The following is a 20,330-nucleotide window of genomic DNA, read 5'->3' as shown; positions in this document are numbered from 1 at the left end:
TAGCTCGTTATACTTCTGTGTCCACGTACTACCTCATGCAATCAATTTGTGATCCAATTTTTAATTGCGTGCAATGATCACACGCGCATGCACATGCATCAGGACATGAATCAAATGCAGAATTGTAGTCTCTCCATACATATACGCTACTGCACCATCTTCACTCAGACAAACTTGCGTTTGGCATTAAAGTCTCTCCATATATGTACTTGACGAAACACCCATCTCTGCTTCTATAGTTTGATGAATAGGCCATATATGAGAAAGATAGGTAAAAGCTAGGACGTTGGAGACACAAGAGCAGAACAAAATAAGAGTGTGTGATGAACAATAGGGAATAAGAGGAGTCGGGAACGAGAGGATGTGTGCCTCATTTGGATGACAGCCCAACAAGACATCGCTCCATGACTACAATGCATGTTGGTACCAGATAGGCGGCTACCTCCCCACGAGACTTCCATCTCAGTAGCAACATTTTCACCTACAACGCCAGAAGCAGTGCTGGCTAGAACAAGTTAGCATGCTAGACCATTGGGGTTTGTTATTTAGATTCCAGTCACTTCGTGTGAGGTAGGAGTATCAAAGAAGTTGGTTCGACTTTCCTTTTAGTGTTTTTCTTTACTTTTTGGATACTCATATCTTTTATTCTTAAATCATTGTTTTGCCTTGTTTCTTTTCTGATTTCTTCTTTACCTTCTTTATTTGTCTTTTTCTTAAAGATGGTCTGATAAAAGTATATCAGATGGAACAAAAAAGAAAAGAGAAAATGGTTATTGGAACCCATACTTTATCCTTGCTACAATTAAAAGCTTATCGAACGTAGATTTGGTTCGTGAATAACATGGACTCTTTTTTTTGGACAGTTGGAATATTCTTTATGGAGTTTTTATTTTATCACATACCTCAGCGTTCGTGAATGGGTGCGATGGACAGTTTCCAAGAAAAAGTTGAAACGTACTCGTTACAAGGCACGTGCGAACAAATACATGAACAACATTTATTTGTCACATAACTCAAAAGAAATATGATCAATACCATTCCTTTTGGTTCGCACAACAACATAATTATTCAGAAATTATGTCCATGGAGACATAATTTAGAACTTGCTCGACTTTCCCAAGAGAACCAAATCCAATTTGCTGAAGATCGTGATTTGGGAAGAAAAACGAGAGACTGAGATGTCAACCCACGACCTATAAATTGCAAAGCAAATGGCTCTACCATCTTAGCCAGCCTATGATCCTCTACAAAATTTGGAACAGATATTTTAATATATTAAACATAGTGCTTTTTATCTACTTCATTACTTGAAGCGCCAACAAAGATGGCGCAACTCAAAAACGGTAATACATAGGGTGCCACATTCTCTCAGAAACGCTAAACGTAGGTGGCATGTATGTACATCAAAAGCAGATCATTATTTTGAGAGAGAAGTTCACATTTCAACCTCGAATTAACCACACGGTTTGGTTTACAACCCTAAACTACAAAACCGGTCGAAATACACCCCGAACTAACCACGAGGTCCAAAACTCAACCTGGTCTTGGTTTTGCGTGGGTCAAGTGGTTTTGACCAAAGTCAGCACTGACTGGACTGCTGACCAGGCACCCGGTAAATAAAATAAAATAAAATAAAATAAACCTCTCTCTTCCTCCTCTCTATCTTTCTCTTTCTCTTTCTCTTTCTCCACCGCCGGGTACTCGATGCACATACCTTACTGGACTGGATCCTTACTATTGCTGCCGCTGCCGTCCGGAGCTCCCCTGGCACGCCTCCCCCTACCACTCCCCGCCGCCCACCACCCAGTGCCCCTTCCCCTGCCATGTAGCAACGCCGCCAATTCGAAGTAGCTCGGTGGCGAGGTCAACGGCGTCGGCGCCCTTCAGCCAGCACCGGACGAGCGCGTCGGCTCCCTTCATCCAGCAGCGGACGGCTTGTCCGGCTCTTCGAGGTACACCCAAGGGGATCCCGTCCATGAGGGCTCGCCGGAGTTGACGAAGATGACAGGGCAGTGCGGTTCTCGTCGGGATTGGCGTTCCTTTGGACGTCTTCTTCCGTGGGATGGCCGGCGAGGTTAGCAACGGCGAGGCAACCGTGACATGGTGGTGTTAGGCACCGATTTCCATCTCCTCAGGTGGCAATTTCTCGCCGGAGTTGATGCAGCGAGGCGGCGACACAGAGCATACTATTGTCCCGGTCCCCATATATCTTCCTATACAGGCGACGACGCCCCGGAGAAGCTGTTCCAGCTAGAGGCTGAAGGTGGTGTTCGCTAGCGTCGGCGACGGACGGAGGTACTGCTGCCAAGCCGCCACAGACTGGTTGTTGGCGAGCAGCACAGAGCGGCTGTTCTGGTTGCAAGCTGCAGGTGGTGTTGGCTGCCACCTCGGCGGACAGAGGCAGGGGTGGCTGGGCCGGTGGGCAAGGCGGCGGCGGCTGCAGTCGCTGGAGGAGGTCGGGGTGGGGCGATGAACAGAGAAACAAAGAACGGGCGGCGGCTGCAGTCGCTGGAGGAGGTCGGGGTGGGGCGATGAATAGAGAAACAAAGAACGGGCGGCGGCTGCTGCATCCGTTTTACTCCCCGAGAGAGAGAGAGAGAGCTGCATCCGTTTTACTCCCCGAGAGAGAGAGAGAGAGGAGAGTGGATTTTCTAGCATGCACGGGATCTTTTCTTTGTTGTGTGGGACCACCTACATACATCTACATGATATTCTATACTCACTAAGTTACATTCAAATAAATTGTTCTAATGTATATAATGAAATAAAAGTTTGATTTACATTCTGTTTGTACTGTCAGCACAATTGTGTTTGTACTGACAAGATCTTAAAAAAGACTAATATTGAATATATTTTTAGAAATTAAATTTTTAGACAACTAAATCACCATGCGTCAAACTTGTTTCATACAAAATTATTAATTCCATGCAAAATATTCAATAATGTTTTTTCTATTTCGCAAAAATATCTTATTGTTTCATTATGGCTCACTCTGTTCCAGTAGGAATCACAATTTAAAACCTTATTGAAGTACATTCAAACGGGGTCTTGTTTTGAAGTTCTCATCATCATAAACACAAAAATGCAAACAGGTCATAAGTTATATTTTTGGTTTATAAATGAAATAGTTTTAACCTTGGAAATAGAATGAAAAAGTATGGGATGGTGGAACATAGCTGGAACAATGTGCTTGCATGTGGTCAGAAAAATATTTAAGAAAGTACAAGCTCAATCAATACGCCTGGCATCTAATCTCTAAGCAAAATCAAGGGCTCTCTCATGCACCGTGCATGGGAGAATTGCTTTTCTCACAGAGAGAGAGAGAGAGAAGAGGAGGAGGAGGAGGAGCAGGGATAGAGTTTATTTTTTGTTTTTTATTTCTGGGTGCCTAATCAGCAGGCTAGTACAGCGTTGACTTCGGTCAAAACCACTTGACCGACACAAAACCGAGACCAGGGTTGTGTTTCGGACCTTGTGATTAGTTCGGGGTGTATTTCGACTGGTTTCGTATTTCAGGATTGTAAGTTAAACCGGATGGCTAGTTCGAGGTTGAAATGTGGACTTCTTTCTTATTTTGAGGGGCAGGAGACTAGCTCCACGCTAAGAAAGGTCATTTAGGAAAAGTAGTACGTGTCTTTCAGCATTGTACACATTCACGCGCAACCCTCAGCTAAAAAACGCGGAACTCTACCCTGAAAAAAAAATGAAAACAAATGTGCAACCCTCTCCGCTAGCAAACCCTAGATAGTAACGAAACCCCATCCCCTCCTCATCGCCACCCACACATCTGCTCATCGCGGATCTGAGGCAAGCATGGCAGGCAGCCAACCCGATAAAAGCAACATCGGTGCCATGGGCTCCATCCTTATGGTTGCTGGGAAGTTCAAGCCCTTGTCTGATCGCGCTATTAGCTTGGTCAGTGACTACGACATCAAGGGCATCATGGCCGTGGTGGATAAAGTTGCTCATTGCTTATTGGAGGTACAGATGGATGTCTTTAGCAAGGTGCTTCCAATTGCTTCTCTTACTTGTGTGGCTTGTGTTTCTTTCGGATATCAAGCTTTGGTTTATCTGATTTGATCCTTTCGGTCGATGCATCAGTGGCGAGGATAGTGGTTACCATTCGGTGTTCACCAGAACTCTAGTCTTAAAGGGCTGGCGGGGAAGATGGAGGCAGTGGTCGTTGCAACATCAGCGTGTATGCGACAGCCGTAGCCGTAGGAGAGGTGATGGCTGAGCGGGATGGTTCGGTGTGTTCATATGAACTGCTGCAGGGTCCTACCTTAATCCTTGTTTCCCTTTAGTTGGTGAAATATGTATTCAGAATCTGGAACGATTCAAGTTGCCTCATGCCATTGGAGCATTCCCCAAGGAAGGCAAGGCTAAGGACGAGGAAGAGAAGGGTGATGGCGAGGTCGGTGAACATGAGGAATTGACGATGATGATGTGGGTGAAGACGAGCAGACACTGAAAGTAATTAAAGTATTATTAAATTCCAGATGTTCAGTATTTAGATTTAGTGTTGGCAAAATTTATTACATAGCATTTGATTTTCTTGATGGTTTTAGTTAGTTCTTCTGACTAAGCTTGTAACATGAATGGTTATACAGTTGATGGTTGATGACAATAAACCTGCTACTGATGCACAACTTCAAGTCGCTAATGAAGGTGAACGCGCAAGAAGCCAAGGTTAGCAAAAGTGCCAAGGGGAATCTGAGAGGACGTTTTCCTAGTAAGGTGTGAGGAACTAGGGAAGAATAGGGCATCCTCCATCACCGATTATGTAAATCCCCTTATCCCAAACCTCTAATCTGTCTGATATATCTTCGTGGACGGAGCTGAAGGTTTCTCTTCATTTTGAAGACAAGACTCGAACATTTCTGTGTCCCCAAAATCAGATAAGGTTCCTGCATGAGATAAGGTTCCTGCTGAAGGTGAACATGTCTGAAAGTGATTATACAATCTATAGCTTGCATGACAGGAGCTCTACTCTGACACCAGAAATCACATATTATGAACTTCAATTCTAAGAGATCTTTTAGTATATGTTTGCAAATCTTGAGGGGAACAAGTGAGAGCAACAGATGTTAATCAACATATGGGAGTACGGCCAAATCAGAAAGTATCAGTACTGATCAATATCATAGAAAGCTAGCTAGTCATATCTATGCAGACATTGCTACCGTGCATGTGTTTTGTCCTCCAAAACTACCTACTCAAGCGAGACGGAAATGTGGAAATATCAAATTTACTAGGAGTCCAACATACGGATCGCATTCACATATGAAAGGTTGAACACAAGAAGGAGCACATTAAAGGTTGAACCCAAGAAGGAGCACACTATTTAGTTATTTCATAAATTGAATAGAGCATTCCAATAGACATCTAAATAGAGCATTTGAATATCGTTCAGTGGTTCACCCTTGAGTCAGGGAGATTGTCCACTTGAACCGAGACCAGATGGTGGTGCGCTCGAGCTGACCAGATGGTGCATGTGTGGGGTTCAACTCCCAACCGCGCCTATTTATTTTTCATCGCTATCTGCACACACCTATTGAAAACAAGAAGGAACAAGTTAGATAGTTAATTAATTCATTAATGAAATAGGGCATTCGGATATTATATGAATAGCACGTTCGAATATCCTAAAATAATATGCTTGTTTCTTTTTTCTTGAGAGAAAGATATATGTTGTGGTGGAGTGGTTCGTGCTTGAGTTAGGGAGAGTTACATTCCAAGTGTAGACGGAATGGTCCAAAATGCGATGTGGTATCATTGTGTGGAAACAACGTTTTGGCTTGTTGTCCCAAGTTTGAATCTTTGTATGCTGTTCATTAACATTGTGTGCAGACGCCGGCTAGCTCTTGATATACTCCAGTGTCCACGCGCTACCGATCATCACCAACAATCAATTTTTGGTCAAAACCTGTGACATCCCATACGCCCGTGCATGTGCGGTCTGTAGCAACTCCCACTCGAATTCATGATCTGCCTTAGTTATGTGCAACCGCGCCTATTTATTTTTCATCGCTATCTGCACACACCTATTGAAAACAAGAAGGAACAAGTTAGATAGTTAATTAATTCATTAATGAAATAGGGCATTCGGATATTATATGAATAGCACGTTCGAATATCCTAAAATAATATGCTTGTTTCTTTTTTCTTGAGAGAAAGATATATGTTGTGGTGGAGTGGTTCGTGCTTGAGTTAGGGAGAGTTACATTCCAAGTGTAGACGGAATGGTCCAAAATGCGATGTGGTATCATTGTGTGGAAACAACGTTTTGGCTTGTTGTCCCAAGTTTGAATCTTTGTATGCTGTTCATTAACATTGTGTGCAGACGCCGGCTAGCTCTTGATATACTCCAGTGTCCACGCGCTACCGATCATCACCAACAATCAATTTTTGGTCAAAACCTGTGACATCCCATACGCCCGTGCATGTGCGGTCTGTAGCAACTCCCACTCGAATTCATGATCTGCCTTAGTTATGTGCAATGACCGCGCGAACATGCACATGCACGAGCACATGCATCAAATGCTGAATTATAGTGCAACTACTCGAAAACAACCTTCCATCGTGTCTCTGCATACATATACACTCCTCAACTATCTTCACTCAGCAGATTTGCCTTACGCATGAAACTCTCTCCATATATGTATTCAGTGAAACACCCATGTTTGTGGATATCATTTGAATAGGCTATAGATGGGAAATGGTGAAAAAAGCTAGCACGACGGAGACAAGAGAGGTGGAACAAAATAAGAGTGTGTGAAGAGCATTACGGAACAAGAGGCATCGGGAACGAGATGGCCTGAGAAAAATATTGTGGAACGCCACACTTGGCTGGCAGACCTACTCAAAGTAATCCTCGACTATACTGTTTGTATCGATCGACTACATGGACTCCTTGAGCCTTTCATCGGCAAGGGTACCAGAGCGCCACTATCATATCAATAGCAACACTAGCTACGTCGCCAGAAGTAGTAGCATTAGAAGCTAGACCAAGTTGGCATGCTAGCCATTGGAGTTTAATAGACCAATCACGTGTATGGGCAAAGTCTTGCATCCAATGTTGGTTTTTTAGTTGCCCGTATCTTTCTGCTGGTTAGCAAAAATGGTACAAATATTACTCTTAAAAAGGAAGTAAACATTATTTAAAATAAACGTAAACATGAATGATTGCGCCATGATTCTCACAGCGGATTGTCTCTTCAGAAAATAGAAATAACAAGCCGAGTGGCCCACTCATCTACGCGGCTAGGTTCTTACACATTGTCATCGAATGTTTTAGATTTTTACATGATCTTTGGTACTCCCTCATGATAGATGCATAGAGCATGCACATGTTTCTAGGTCATCGATTTGACCAACCAAATATGTGATATATCATCAAGGGCATATAACTGGATTCGTATATGGATGAAGCATCTAAACTTCCAATTCTCGTCACATATAATATATATTTTAGTAGTCAAATTGCCGATGTAGAAGCACGTGCACACCATACACACCCGTCTTGAGGGTGTAGTTACCTTTGACTATTATTTATGTATATAAATGTTGTACAACATTATGAATGGTCATGCTATGAATAAAACCCTAATTATTAAGATAGTACTACTGTTGACAAGACTAAATATTTTGATATGGTCCAAAGGATTTTTGTGCTAATCTGACTGAAAATCCATTTACAGTAGTGTCCTGCCTCATACTGTTACGTGAGCGAGTAGCAGTGGGTGAAGGAAATATGTCCTAGAGGCAATAATAAAGTTATTATTTATTTCCTTATATCATGATAAATGTTTATTATTCATGCTAGAATTGTATTAACCGGAAACATAATACATGTGTGAATACATAGACAAACAGAGTGTCACTAGTATGCCTCTACTAGACTAACAAGTTGATCAAAGATGGTTAGGTTTCCTAGCCATAGACATAAGTTGTCATTTGATTAACGGGATAACATCATTAGGAGACTGATGTGATTGACATGACACATTCCGTTAGCTTAGCACACGATCGTTTAGTATGTTGCTATTGCTTTCTTCATGACTTATACATGTTCCAATGACTATGAGATTATGCAACTCCCGTTTACCGGAGGAACACTTTGTGTGCTACCAAACGTCACAACGTAACTGGGTGATTATAAAGGTGCTCTACAGGTGTCTCTGAAGGTACTTGTTGGGTTGGCGTATTTCGAGATTAGGATTTGTCACTCCGATTGTCGAAGAGGTATCTCTGGGCCCTCTCAGTAATGCACATCACTTAAGCCTTGCAAGCATTGAAAATAATGAGTCAGTTGCGGGATGATGTATTACGGAACGAGTAAAGATACTTGCCGGTAACGAGATTGAACTAGGTATTGAGATACCAACGATCAAATCTCGGGCAAGTAACATACCGATGACAAAGGGAACAACGTATGTTGTTATGCGGTCTGACCGATAAAGATCTTCGTAGAATATGTGGGAGCCAATATGAGCATCCAGGTTCCGCTATTGGTTATTGACTTGAGACATGTCTCGGTCATGTCTACATAGTTCTCGAACCCGTAGGGTCCGCACGCTTAACGTTACGATGACAGTTTTATTATGAGTTTATGTGTTTTGATGTACCGAAGGTTGTTCGGAGTCCCGGATGTGATCACGGACATGACGAGGAGTCTCGAAATGGTCGAGACATAAAGATTGATATATTGGACGACTATATTCGGACACCGAAAGTGTTCCGGAGAAGTTTCGGATAAAACCGGAGTGCCGGAGGGTTATCGGAACCCCCGGGGGAACTAATGGGCCTCGATGGGCGTTAGTGGAGAGAGAGAGAGGGGCGGCCAGGGCAGGCCGCGCGCCCCCTTCCCCTTGAGTCCAAATTGGACAAGGAAGGGGGGGGGGCTTTCCTTCTCCCTCTCCCTCTCCTTCCTTCCTCCTCTCTCCCTTTTGGTGGAAACCTACTAGGACTTGGAATCATAGTAGGATTCCCCTCTTGGGGGGCGCCATAGAGGGCCGGCCGGCCTCCCCTTGCTCCTTTATATACGGGGGCAGGGGGCACCCCATAGACACAACAATTGATCATTGATCTCTTAGCCGTGTGCGGTGCCCCCCTCCACCATAGTCCACCTCGATAATACTGTAGCGGTGCTTAGGCGAAGCCCTGCGTCGGTAGAACATCAACATCGTCACCACGCCGTCGTACTGACGAAACTCTCCCTCAACACTCGGCTGGATCGGAGTTCGAGGGACGTCATCGGGCTGAACGTGTGCTGAACTCGGAGGTGCCGTACATTCGGTACTTGATCAGTCGGATCGTGAAGACGTACGACTACATCAACCGCGTTGTGATAACGCTTCCGCTTTCGGTCTATGAGGTACGTGGACAACACTCCCCCCTCTCGTTGCTATGCATCACCATGATCTTGTGTGTGCGTAGGAAAATTTTGAAATTACTACGTTCCCCACAGTGGCATCCGAGCCTGGTTTTATGCGTTGATGTTATATGCACGAGTAGAACAGAAGTGAGTTGTGGGCGATATAAGTAATACTGCTTACCAGCATGTCATACTTTGGTTCGGCGTTATTGTTGGATGAAGCGGCCCGGACCGACATTACGCGTACGCTTACGCGAGACTGGTTCTACTGACGTGCTTTGCACACAGGTGGCTGGCGGGTGTCAGTTTCTCCAACTTTAGTTGAACCGAGTGTGGCTACGCCCGGTCCTTGCGAAGGTTAAAACAACACCAACTTGACAAACTATCGTTGTGGTTTTGATGCGTAGGTAAGAACGGTTCTTGCTAAGCCCGTAGCAGCCACGTAAAACTTGCAACAACAAAGTAGAGGACGTCTAACTTGTTTTTGCAGGGCATGTTGTGATGTGATATGGTCAAGACGTGATGCTATATTGTATGAGATGATCATGTTTTGTAACCGAGTTATCGGCAACTGGCAGGAGCCATATGGTTGTCGCTTTATTGTATGCAATGCAATCGCCCTGCAATGCTTTACTTTATCACTAAGCGGTAGCGATAGTCGTAGAAGCATAAGATTGGCGAGACGACAACGATGCTATGATGGAGATCTAGGTGTCGTGCCGGTGACGATGGTGATCATGGAGGTGCTTCGGAGATGGAGATCACAAGCACAAGATGATGATGGCCATATCATATCACTTATATTGATTGCATGTGATGTTTATCTTTTATGCATCTTATCTTGCTTTGATTGATAGTAGCATTATAAGATGATTTCTCACTAAATTTCAAGATAAAAGTGTTCTCCCTGAGTATGCACCGTTGCCAAAGTTCGTCGTGCCCAGACACCACGTGATGATCGGGTGTGATAAGCTCTACGTCCATCTACAACGGGTGCAAGCCAGTTTTGCACACGTAGAATACTCAAGTTAAACTTGACGAGCCTAGCATATGCAGATATGGCCTTGGAACACTGAGACTGAAAGGTCGAGCGTGAATCATATAGTAGATATCATCAACATATTGATGTTCACCATTGAAAGCTACTCCATTTCATGTGATGATCGGTTATGGTTTAGTTGATTTGGATCACCTGATCACTTAGAGGATTAGAGAGATGTCTATCTAAGTGGGAGTTCTTAAGTAATATGATTAATTGAACTTAAATTGATCATGAACTTAGTACTTGATAGTATCTTGCTTGTCTATGTTTGATCGTAGATAGATGGTCCGTGCTGTTGTTCCGTTGAATTTTAATGTGTTCCTTAAGAAAACAAAGTTGAAAGATGATGGTAGCAATTACACGGACTGGGTCCGTAACTTGAGGATTATCCTCATTGCTGCACAGAAGAATTACGTCCTGGAAGCACCGCTGGGTGCCAGGCCTGCTGCTGATGCAACTGACGATGTTAAGAACGTCTGGCAGAGCAAAGCTGATGACTACTCGATAGTTCAATGTGCCATGCTTTACGGCTTAGAACCGAGACTTCGACGACGTTTTGAACGTCATGGAGCATATGAGATGTTCCAGGAGTTGAAGTTAATATTTCAAAAGAATGCCCGGATTGAGAGATATGAAGTCTCCAATAAGTTCTATAACTGCAAGATGGAGGAGAATAGTTCTGTCAGTGAGCATATACTCAAGATGTCTGGGTATAATAATCACTTGATTCAACTGGGAGTTAATCTTCCGGATGATAGCGTCATTGACAGAATTCTCCAATCACTTCCACCAAGCTACAAGAGCTTCGTGATGAACTATAACATGCAACGGATGGCTAAGACGATTCCCGAGCTCTTCGCAATGCTAAAAGCTGCGGAGGTAGAAATCAAGAAGGAGCATCAAGTGTTGATGGTCAACAAGACCACTAGTTTCAAGAAAGAGGGCAAAGGGAAGAAGAAGGGGAACTTCAAGAAGAACCGCAAGCAAGTTGCCGCTAAGGAGAAGAAACCCAAGTCTGGACCTAAGCCTAAAACTGAGTGCTTCTACTGCAAGCAGACTAGTCACTGGAAGCGGAACTGCCCCAAGTATTTGGCGGATAAGTAGGATGGCAAGGTGAACAAAGGTATATGTGATTACATGTTATTGATGTATACCTTACTAGAGCTCGCAGTAGCACCTGGGTATTTGATACTGGTTCTGTTGCTAATATTTGCAACTCGAAACAGGGGCTACTGATTAAGCGAACACTGGCCAAGGACGAGGTGACGATGCGCGTGGGAAATGGTTCCAAAGTCGATGTGATCGCGGTCGGCACGCTACCTCTACATCTACCTTCGGGATTAGTATTAGACCTAAATAATTATTATTTGGTGCCAACGTTGAGCATGAACTTTATATCTGGATATTGTTTGATGCGAGACGGTTATTCATTTAAATCAGAGAATAATGGTTGTTCTATTTATATGAGTAATATCTTTTATGGTCATGCACCCTTGAAGAGTGGTCTATTTTTGATGAATCTCGATAGTAGTGATACACATATTCATAATGTTGAAGCCAAAAAGATGCAGAGTTGATAATGATAGTGCAACTTATTTGTGGCACTGTCGTTTAGGTCATATCGGTATAAAGCGCATGAAGAAACTCCATACTGATGGACTTTTGGAACCACTTGATTATGAATCACTTGGTACTTGTGAACCGTGCCTCATGGGCAAGATGACTAAAACGCCGTTCTCCGGTACTATGGAGAGAGCAACAGATTTGTTGGAAATTATACATACAGATGTATGCGGTCCGATGAGTGTTGAGGCTCGTGGCGGATATCGTTATTTTCTCACCTTCACAGATGATTTAAGCAGATATGGGTATATCTACTTAATGAAGCATAAGTCTGAAACATTTGAAAAGTTCAAAGAATTTCAGAGTGAAGTTGAAAATCATCGTAACAAGAAAATAAAGTTTCTACGATCTGACCGTGGAGGAGAATATTTGAGTTACGAGTTTGGTCTACATTTGAAACAATGCGGAATAGTTTCACAACTCACGCCACCCGGAACACCACAGCGTAATGGTGTATCCGAACATCGTAATCGTACTTTACTAGATATGGTGCGATCTATGATGTCTCTTACAGATTTACCGCTATCGTTTTGGGGGTTATGCTTTAGAGACGGCTGCATTCACGTTAAATAGGGCACCATCGAAATCCATTGAGACGACGCCTTACGAACTCTGGTTTGGCAAGAAACCAAAGTTGTCGTTTATGAAAGTTTGGGGCTGCAATGCTTATGTGAAAAAGTTTCAATCTGATAAGCTCGAACCCAAATCGAAGAAATGTGTCTTCATAGGATACCCAAAGGAGACTGTTGGGTATACCTTCTATCACAGATCCGAAGGCAAGACATTCGTTACTAAGAATGGATCCTTTCTAGAGGAGGATTTTCTCTCGAAAGAAGTGAGTGGGAGGAAAGTAGAACTTGATGAGGTAACTGTACCAGCTCCCTTATTGGAAAGTAATTCATCACAGAAACCGGTTTCTGTGACACCTACACCAATTAGTGAGGAAGTTAATGATGATGATCATGGAACTTCAGATCAAGTTGTTACCGAACCTCGTAGATCAACCAGAGTAAGATCCGCATCAGAGTGGTACGGTAATCCTGTTCTGGAAGTCATGCTACTAGATCATGATGAACCTACGAACTATGAGGAAGCGACGGTGAGCCCAGATTCCGCAAAATAGCTTGAGGCCATGAAATCTGAGATGGGATCCATGTATGAGAACAGTGTGTGGACTTTGGTTGACTTGCCCGATGATCGGCAAGCAATTGAGAATAAATGGATTTTCAAGAAGAAGACTGACGCTGACGGTAATATTACTGTCTACAAAGCTCGACTTGTTGCAAAAGGTTTTCGACAAGTTCAAGGGATTGACTACGATGAGACCTTCTCACCCGTAGCGATGCTTAAGTTTGTCCGAATCATGTTAGCGATTGCCGCATTTTATGATTATGAAATTTGGTAGATGGATGTCAAAACTGCATTCCTGAATGGATTTCTGGAAGAAGAGTTGTATATGATGCAACCGGAAGGTTTTGTCGATCCAAAGGGAGCTGACAAAGTGTGCAAGCTCCAGCTATCCATTTATGGACTGGTGCAAGCCTCTCGGAGTTGGAATAAACGCTTTGATAGTGTGATCAAAACATTTGGTTTTGTACAGACTTTTGGAGAAGCCTGTATTTACAAGAAAGTGAGTGGGAGCTCTGTAGCATTTCTGATATTATATGTGGATGACATATTACTGATTGGAAATGATATAGAGTTTCTGGATAGCATAAAGGGATACTTGAATAAGAGTTTTTCAATGAAAGACCTCGGTGAAGCTGCTTACATATTGGGCATTAAGATCTATAGAGATAGATCAAGACGCTTAATTGGACTTTCACAAAGCACATACCTTGACAAAGTTTTGAAGAAGTTCAAAATGGATCAAGCAAAGAAAGGGTTCTTGCTTGTGTTACAAGGTGTGAAGTTGAGTAAGACTCAATGCCCGACCACTGCAGAAGATAGAGAGAAAATGAAAGATGTTCCCTATGCTTCAGCCATAGGCTCTATCATGTATGCAATGCTGTGTACCAGACCAGATGTGTGCCTTGCTATAAGTCTAGCAGGGAGGTACCAAAGTAATCCAGGAGTGGATCACTGGACAGCGGTCAAGAACATCCTGAAGTACCTGAAAAGGACTAAGGATATGTTTCTCGTTTATGGAGGTGACAAAGAGCTCATCGTAAATGGTTACGTAGATGCAAGCTTTGACACTGATCCAGACGATTCTAAATCGCAAACCGGATACGTGTTTACATTGAACGGCGGAGCTGTCAGTTGGTGCAGTTTTAAACAAAGCGTCGTGGCGGGATCTACATGTGAAGCAGAGTACATAACCGCTTCGGAAGCAGCAAATGAAAGAGTCTGGATGAAGGAGTTCATATCCGATCTAGGTGTCATACCTAGTGCATTGGGTCCAATGAAAATCTTTTGTGACAATACTGGAGCAATTGCCTTAGCGAAGGAATCCAGATTTCACAAGGGAACCAAGCACATCAAGAGACGCTTCAATTCCATCCGAGATCTAGTCTAGGTGGGAGACATAGAAATTTGCAAGATACATACGGATCTGAATGTTGCAGACCCGTTGACTAAGCCTCTTCCACGAGCAAAACATGATCAGCACCAAGGCTCCATGGGTGTTAGAATCATTACTGTGTAATCTAGATTATTGACTCTAGTGCAAGTGGGAGACTGAAGGAAATATGCCCTAGAGGCAATAATAAAGTTATTATTTATTTCCTTATATCATGATAAATGTTTATTATTCATGCTAGAATTGTATTAACCGGAAACATAATACATGTGTGAATACATAGACAAACAGAGTGTCACTAGTATGCCTCAGGGGCGAATCTACTAGGTGGGCTTTAACAGGCTCAAGCCCCCCCTCCAGTGCTGTAAAATTTGTATTTACTACTAGTTTTAAGGCCCAGCCCAGCTACTTGTAGGCCCAATCCAACACATATTTGCATGACCCAGGTAGCCCAACCCTCCCTCCATTATTTTCTAGATTCGTCACTGGTATGCCTCTACTAGACTAGCTCGTTGATCAAAGATGGTTAAGTTTCCTAGCCATAGACATGAGTTGTCATTTGATTAACGGAATCACATTATTAGGAGAATGATGTGATTGACATGACCCATTCCGTTAGCTTAGCACACGATCGTTTAGTATGTTGCTATTGCTTTCTTCATGACTTATACATGTTCCTATGACTATGAGATTATGCAACTCCCGTTTACCGGAGGAACACTTTGTGTGCTACCAAACGTCACAACGTAACTGGGTGATTATAAAGGTGCTTTACAGGTGTCTCCGAAGGTACTTGTTGGGTTGGCATATTTCGAGATTAGGATTTGTCACTCCGATTGTCGGAGAGGTATCTCTGGGCCCTCTCAGTAATGCACATCACTTAAGCCTTGCAAGCATTGCAACTAATGAGTTAGTTGCGGGATGATGTATTATGGAACGAGTAAAGAGACTTGCCGGTAACGAGATTGAACTAGGTATTGAGATACCGACGACCGAATCTCGGGCAAGTAACATACCGATGACAAAGGGAACAACGTATGTTGTTATGCGGTCTGACCGATAAAGATCTTCGTAGAATATGTGGGAGCCAATATGAGCATCCAGGTTCCGCTATTGGTTATTGACCGGAGACATGTCTCGGTCATGTCTACATAGTTCTCGAACCCGTAGGGTCCGCACGCTTAACGTTACGATGACAGTTTTATTATGAGTTTATGTGTTTTGATGTACCGAAGGTTGTTCAGAGTCCCGGATGTGATCACGGACATGACGAGGAGTCTCGAAATGGTCGAGACATAAAGATTGATATATTGGACGACTATATTCGGACACCGGAAGTGTTCCAGAGAAGTTTCGGATAAAACCGGAGTGCCGAAGGGTTATCGAAACCCCCGGGGGAACTAATGGGCCTCGATGGGCCTTAGTGGAGAGAGAGAGGGGCGGCCAGGGCAGGCCGCGCGCCCCCTCCCCCTTGAGTCCGAATTGGACAAGGAAGGGGGGCCCCTTTCCTTCTCCCTCCCCCTCTCCTTCCTTCCCCTCTCCCCCTTTTGGTGGAAACCTACTAGGACTTGGAGTCCTGGTAGGATTCCCCTCTTGGGGGGCGCGCCATAGAGGGCCGGCCGGCCTCCCCCTTGCTCCTTTATATACGGGGGCAGGGGGCACCCCATAGACACAACAATTGATCATTGATCTCTTAGCCGTGTGCGGTGCCCCCCTCCACCATAGTCCACCTCGATAATACTGTAGCAGTGCTTAGGCGAAGCCCTGCGTCGGTAGAACATCAACATCGTCACCACACCGTCGTACTGACGAAACTCTCCCTCAACACTCGGCTGGATCGGAGTTCGGGGGACGTCATCGGGCTGAACGTGTGCTGAACTCGGAGGTGCCGTACGTTCGGTGCTTGATCGGTCGGATCGTGAAGACGTACGACTACATCAACCGCGTTGTGATAACGCTTCCGCTTTCGGTCTACGAGGGTACGTGGACAACACTCTCCCCTCTCGTTGCTATGCATCACCATGATCTTGCGTGTGCGTAGGAAAATTTTGAAATTACTACGTTCCCTACAGTGGGGTGATCGAAAACCTAGTCGTCGCCCCATCGATTCCCCTTCTCGTTTCCGCCAAGGCACGTCCCTGGGAAAATCCCATGCGGCGCTGGCGGCAGCGGAGAGGTCCTAATAGGGGTTGCCATCTTGTGAGGAAGTTAGAGGCCTGTTGTGGGATGGAGAAGGAGAAGAGTGCTTGACTGATGGTGTTTGTTAAGGGGTGCTCAATGGCAGCTTTGGTGATCTAGTGTGGCGAACTTCAATGGCGGCCCGACCTAGATAGGTCACCCGACAAGAGGAAGTCGTTGCATGGTCGTGGACGGCGGCAAGCTCGACATCGGACCCGGCATGGGTGATTTCTTTCCAGGTTTTCTGTATGGAGTCTTTGAGTTTGGTTTGGGGCGGTGAGGTGGTGGTGGAGTTCAAATGTAGGAATACAGTTCTCCTCGCTCTTTACCCGTTCCTTTGCTCTTATCACCGGTGGAGGGCGCGTGGAGTCATGTCTCATACGGGTCTTGCAGGATCCAAGCAGTTTAGGTTATCGGTGGATCCGTTTGGATTCAACCGGCTTTTGTGGCTTTCGGGGTTTCTACACGCACTTATCAATGTTTTCTTCTCCGGGCAGCGATTTGCTTCGCAAATGGCGGCCGCCAGCTTGCGTCGACGACTTTCTACAAGCTCCTAGGTTAATAAATGTTTTCTCTGCCATGGCGGAGGCCGAGAGGTGCCATCGAGCTATGCTCACGGTGTGTCGCCATTGGATGCAGGAGCAAGAAGACTTGCGCACCCCAAGGATATGAATGTAATTTTATTTTTCCGTATGGCTGTCGTTGTAAGAACCTTTGATGCTTGATATATGAGCTGAGAGGAACGATGGGATAGATGGCTGCATTTGGTGCGTAGTTGATCGAGGTCAACCTGTGTAATAAGCTAGATGTATTCCAATGGGAACTCTCAGTTTCAGGCATGCTCAGTCCAATCTATGTATGTGGACAAGATTAATAATGTACAAATCCTCAGATCAATTCATATATAAAAAATAGAGGTGCCTTTTAAAATAAAAAAATATGTGGTTTATGCATAAGGAAATGATTCTGACTAAGGACAGTTTGACAAAACATAGGTGGAAGGGGAGTAAACGATGTTGCTTTTGTGATAAGGAGGTCAACAGTTGTTTCTCAAATTCCCACTAGCCAAGTTATTGTTGTGAACAATACATGTATCCTTTAATGTTTCTTCACCTACTAGTATCTCCAATCTGTTTAGCAATTGGTTAGGCGAGGTTGAGCCTAATATAGCGGCACAAATTTGTGTGGGGGGTTTGTACATTATTTTGAACTATTTGGAACTGTAGTAATGCTATTGTATTTAAAAGGACAAATATCACAAACTTTTTGCAGGTTATCTGTCAGGCATCTGGATGGATCCGTATGTGGTCATTGCTAGAGGGAGCATAGGGCCTTTGGATGCAGCCGATGAGTGACGGTAGTATGGGCCACATATAATCCATTTGGATGGCGGTTCGATCATAGGATAGGCATGTAGCTCTTGTGTCCTATTTTTCCCTGTTGTGACTATTTTTATACCTTATTGCCCTTGTTTACGAGTACTTGAGTTGGTACTCGCACTTTTCTACAACATTTGGTTAAATAAATGGTTTTGTACATCGCTTGATGCAAAGGCCAGGTATATTCCTTCTTTTCAAAAAAGTAATGTCTCATTTCATGTGTTTTTGGAGGAAATTACACATCCACTCAAAACTCATTTTACACGTAGGAATGAGGCAAGTAAATTCATTAGAATGGCAAGTGCCGTCCTATCAAATTCCTATATTACTCCTAATTCCTACGTTTTGATTTTCTCCAAACCGAGTGAGCCCTTAATTGTCAACATCATAGGAAGCTAGATAGTCATATCTATGCGGACATTGCTACCGTGTATGTGTTTTTTCCTCCGAAACTACCTACTCAAGCGAGATGGAAATGTAGAAATATCAAATTTACCAGGAGTTCAACATACAGATCACATTCGCATATGAAATGCTGAATGCAAGAAGGAACACATTATTCGGAAATCCAACTCAAGAGCTAAACATTATTTAGTTATTTCATCAGTTGAACAGAGCATTTGAAATTTTGAATAGACAACTAACTAGAGCATTTGAATATCGTGCAATGGTTCGCCCTTGAGTCAGGGAGATTGTCCACTTGATAAAAGAGGGTAGGGGAGATATTGTTACCGTCAGCTTGTATTATGTAAGTACGGTCGTACGGGATGAGCAAGACACCTTTTTTTCCTTGAATAGCTTACCTACTAGTATTTATATGAGTAGAATAAAGCAACCTGGAAAAAATTAAATAATCTAGATACATCTGCGGATTTCTCATTTCGAAGAGTCATATAGGTATATCCGTCGTATATACCAACCGTCGTATATATGTGTATCATTGGTTGGAAACAATGGTTTGGCTTGCGATATTCATTGTAGTAGCCCAAGTTTAAATCTTCGTATAATCTTCATTAAGATTGTGTGCACACGTTGGCTAGCTCTTGACAGACTTTCGTGTCCACGATGTGCGTACTACCTATCATCGCATACAATCAATTTGAGATCCAACTTTTAGCTCCGTGCAATGATCACAGACACAGATGCACATGCATCAGGGCATGAATCGGATGCAGAATTGTAGTGCCATTGCTCACCCAACAACCACCCGCCGTGTTTGTGCATACATATACGCTACTGAGGTAGACTTGTGTTTGGCATCAAACTCTCTCCATATATGTGCTCGATGAAACACCCATCCCCGCTGCTATCGTTTGAATAGGCATGGATGGGAAAGATAGGAAAAAGCTAAGCATGGTGAAGACACAAGAGGATAACAAAATAAGAGTGTGATGAGCATTACGGAATTAGAGGGGTCGGGAACGAGAGGATGTGTGCTAAACAATGTGAGACGCCACACTTGGATGGCAACCCCATTGGAATCCCTCCTTGACTACAATGTTGACCACATGCATCTGGGCATTTCGCAAAATCCTGCTCGAGGTGCTCACACAGAAGATGGGGTTGATACAATACCGATCCACCTTATTTGCTGTGATGGACATGGCCGCGTTGAATATGGGAGCCAGCACGTCAGCACATGTCTATATGTAAATATGATGGAGGAAATGTTTTCGGGCTGGGAAGAAAATCCCTGTGGGATGCATCTGCATGGTTGCTCCACTCCGCTCAGCCAGCCCTTCAAGCGAGTTCTTCTTCAGCTTGAGGTCCCTTACCCACTGGTAGAGGCCCAGAGGGTGTAGAACGTTCAACCCTTTGTAGCACCCGAGCGTGGTCCGGACGGAACTCGACGTACACACGATAGAGGCCGCGTAGTGGTGATGTAGCCACCTCGTCAGTGTTATTGGATTGCTAAACTCATTCAAGTGATCCATCTAATCTGACGCATGAATCTGGACTTGTCCAGCACACACGAGATTGTTCGGGTTCTGCCATACTCCGGCGCACTAGTGACCTGATTTGGCCTGCCTTCTCGTGAAATCCTGATCCTGATCTGGGCATCGCGATAACACATACTCCTTGATAGACAAAGGGTTTTGGGGTTATGGGCTTCGACACCTGAGAGGGTCGGCCACGATAACATATATATAACAAGGGGTACCTCATCGGATACAAATACATTGTACAGAGATTACAATAAGTACAAGTCTA

Source organism: Triticum urartu, chromosome 7 (genome assembly GCF_003073215.2).
Source record: "Triticum urartu cultivar G1812 chromosome 7, Tu2.1, whole genome shotgun sequence".
Taxonomy (NCBI): domain Eukaryota; kingdom Viridiplantae; phylum Streptophyta; class Magnoliopsida; order Poales; family Poaceae; genus Triticum; species Triticum urartu.
This window is presented reverse-complemented; position numbering follows the sequence as displayed.